At 41.1% G+C, this 3,941-nt stretch overlaps 1 pseudogene; it reads right to left on the bottom strand.

Annotated features, from left to right (window-relative positions):
• Positions 1–442: 442 nt before the first annotated feature.
• Positions 443–3,430, bottom strand: LOC101114359 (poly(A) polymerase type 3-like; annotated as a pseudogene).
• Between the last annotated feature and the right edge of the window lie 511 nt (positions 3,431–3,941).

The raw sequence follows: 3,941 nt of genomic DNA, 5'->3' as shown, positions 1-3,941 counted from the left end.
ATTATGAAAAGCCAAATCAAAGATGAGTAAGATATAATATTTATCCCTGTCTTCTGGGAATTAATAATGTATTTCCCACAAAGTATCCCAGAAAATGTGCATTGTCAATAGGTACTGTTTTTTTTTAAAGAGTATTCATATCAAATATGTTTGAGAAGTGTTGGATTAAAGTTAAGCAGGTTCATTTACTGCAGGCCTTTTCAGAGACTTTAATATGTTAATATACAAAGAGTGCAGTGTTCCCAAAGTTATTTGTTTAGGAAACTCTTCATTTGTGGACTACCTCCAAGAACTAGAGACTCATGGCTCACAATTTGAGAAATGCTGACCTAGTAAAATCTAATCAGTACACTTACTCAAAAATTAAATTGCAGTTTTATAGATAGCAAAATACAGAGGGAACTGAAGACAGATTCTTTCTCTTGAAGAGCTTTCAATCTATTTAACTGGAAGGGTAGTCCTGAAACACACACAGAGGATATCTACAAACACATGAAAATCAATGTGAAAGCATGGAGCTGTGGAATCAGCAGAAAAATATGAAGGGAAAAGGATGAAATTAATCCTTTCAATTCTTTAATCAAGGAACATTTCATGGACGAAGTAGGGTTTGGAGAAAGAAATTCTCCCATGAAATAAAACTCCAAAATTTATTCTCTTAAGAAAACATCATGCTAAGTGAAATGTTGGACATGGAAGGACAAATACTGTGTGAGCCCACATGTATATGTAGATTCTAAAAGAGTCAAAGTCATCAAATCAGATTATATCAGGGTATGGGGTATGGGAGAAACTGAAAGATATTGGGCAAAGAGTACAAAGTTTCAGTTAGCTGGGATAAATATTTTCTGAAGATTTTATGTACAGCCTGTTAATTGTGATACTGGTGAATAATTGAAATTTTCCAAGAGAATAGATCTCAAATTCAATCTTCTGAATACACACAAGAGGATAACTATGTAGAGGTGGTGGATGAATTATTTAGGTTGGCTGTGGAGATCCTCTCACAAAGTAAGCGCTTTCTCAGTTGCTAAGTTGTGTCTGACTCTTTGTGACCCCACAGACCAGCTCTCCAGGCTCCTCCATCCATGAGATTTTCTAGGCAAGAATACTGAAGTGGGTTGCCATTTTCTTCTCCAGGGTATCTTCCCAGCCAAGGGATTGAACCCTCGTCTCCTGCATCTCCTGCATCAGTAGGCTGGTTCTTTACTCCTGAGTCATCTGGGAAACCTTCACAATGTTCGTTGTTGATATTTAGTCACTCAGTCATGTCCGACTCTTTGCAATCCCATGGACTGTAGCCTGCCAGGCTCCCCTGTCCATGGGACTCTCCAGGCAAGAATACTGGAGTGGGCTGCCATTTCCTTTTCCATCACAATGTATGCTGCTGCTGCTAAGTCACTTCAGTCGTGTCCGACTCTGTGTGACCCCATAGACAGCAACCCACCAGGCTCCCCCGTCCCTGGGATTCTCCAGGCAAGAACACTGGAGTGGGTTTCCATTTCCTTCTCCAACACATGAAAGTGAAAAGTGAAAGTGAAGTCACTCAGTTGTGCCTGACTCTTGGCAACCCAATGGACTGCAGCCCACCAGGCTCCTCCATCCATGGGATTTTCCAGGCAAGAGTACTGGAGTGGGGTGCCATTGCCTTCTCCAATCACAATGTACACATAACCACAAAAACATCAAGTGGTACAATTTAAATGTATACAATTTATTTCTCTATGTCAGATATATTTAAATAAAATGATTTTTAAAAGAAAATAATGCATCTTCATTAAAGAAACAATTTTTTTAGTTACAGAAAACGAAAATAACCCTCAAACCCAAACACATACATATGTATGTGTTTATACATATATATTTTTTCTCTTTTCATGAGGGACTATTTTCTACTAGAATTTTTTTTCAGTGTCTACAATCAATTTTATTTTAATATAATCTATACACATACCCAGAGAAGGCAATGGCACCCCACTCCAGTAATTTTGCCTGGAAAATCCCATGGATGGAGGAGCCTGGTAGGCTGCAGTCCATGGGGTCGCTAAGAGTCAGACATGACTGAGTGACTTCACTTTCACTTTTCACTTTCATGCATTGGAGAAGGAAATGGCAGCCCACTCCAGTTTCTTGCCTGGAGAATCCCAGGGACGGGGGAGCCTGGTGGGCTGCTGTCTATGGGGTCGCACAGAGTCGGACATGACTGAAGCGACTTAGCAGCAGCATACACATACCATTTAGAAAATACCCAGAAAATTTATGTACAAGAGTTGTTACTATTGCATTTGGATAAAGCTAGCAAGTTCTTGCTACTAGCATAGCCCAGGAAATACCATCAAGAAAACCTAATACATTAAAATAGATATTGTGGCATTTGGCCCACAGTTTCATAGTCCTCAGGGTTAATCTGAAGTTGTCAATGTTTGGTACTAGATATAAAATTTCACTGGATACCCTGCAACCGTTAAGACTTATTATACATCTTACATCTAGATGTTTAAGCAGACTGTCATCTGTTAAGTCCAAGTCTTCTAGAATAGTCTGCAGCGCTAATCTTGCAAACAAAATATCAATCTCTATCCCATCAAAACACAGTTTGATAACTGGTACAAATGCCTCTTCAACAGCTCTTAAATCTTTTACTTCTTCCTATAATTTCAACTTATAGAATGAGGAGAAAAAAATCACTTCGATCAACAAGTCTTGGTGCATCAATATCGGCACCTTTTGTATGTAGCCCTAATCTATAAGATACACATGTGAAATTTTTCCCACCAACATTTTCAATTACAGACCATGGAAGATTCTTGCTTTCACTGATTTCTCATATCCACTCTTTCACCAGGTTATTTAATTTTCCCCAAATTAAAATCCTGTGCTGCAGCTCCTCTTCCTCTTCAAAAACCCCAAAGGGCTTCAGAGTCTCAACTAGCTTCTGTGTAAGTAGGCAGTCAGTCTCCTTGGGCCCTGCTAAGTCAGTCCTGAATATTCATTGGAAGGACTGATGCTGAAGCTGAAACTCCAATACTTTGGCCACCTGATGCAAAGAACTGACTCATTGGAAAAGACCCTGATGCTTGGAAAGATTGAAGGCGGGAGGAGAAGGGGATGACAGAGGATGAGATGATTGGATGGCATCACCGACACAATGGGCATGAGTTTGAGTAAGCTCCAGGAGTTGGTGATGGACAGGGAGGCCTGGTGTGCTACAATCCACGAGGTCGCAAAGAGTTGGACACGACTGAGTGACTGAAATGACTGAAGCTGATGGGAGAAGTAATGCCTCAGTGCAACTGTGCTTGCTGGGATCCCTGTGTTGTAACTGGAAACGGCATCATCTCCTGAGCTGGTACCACCCAGTCTCTTCCTCACCCCCCACCCGCCTCCTGCAACTGCTGCAGCTGCCACCCTGGGCATGATCCACTAAGGCGAGAGGACGGGTGGGTGCTGCCTTAGCCCTGGGTCCTACCCCACTCCCACACCCGCTCCCGCCTCTTTAAGCGCTTCTCCCCCTTCCCCTTCCTCCTCTCTACTAGTATTTTTAATATGCATCGGTTTTGGAGGAATTATTTATAAGTATAAATAAATAGTTTTTGTTTTCTTGCTAAGGTAAGGAAAAATTTGTGCCTCGAAGCCATGCATTGTTTAGAGTACACCCTTCCAAGCTATTCTGCTCTAACCTTTCATTGTCTTTGAGCTATTTTAAAATTCTGAAAATTGCAAATAACTGTATGGCAGTATCTTTGTGGGAGAGACTCTTCAGAGTAGGACTAATGAGTCAAAAAGTATGGAAAGATTTCAGGCTCCTGATCCATTGGTCAGGTTGCCTTACAGAACAGTGAATGAGAATTCTCTTTCCTTGACAAAGGGTCAGACAGTTTCAACTGGTGCTTGTGTTCACCCCAGTCAGTTCTGGAGTCAAAGCCAGCTTGTATTGCTTT

This window comes from Ovis aries, chromosome 6, assembly GCF_016772045.2.
Source record: "Ovis aries strain OAR_USU_Benz2616 breed Rambouillet chromosome 6, ARS-UI_Ramb_v3.0, whole genome shotgun sequence".
NCBI lineage: Eukaryota > Metazoa > Chordata > Mammalia > Artiodactyla > Bovidae > Ovis > Ovis aries.
Note: the sequence above shows the minus strand (reverse complement) of the source record. Positions and strands in the feature narration are given on the sequence as shown.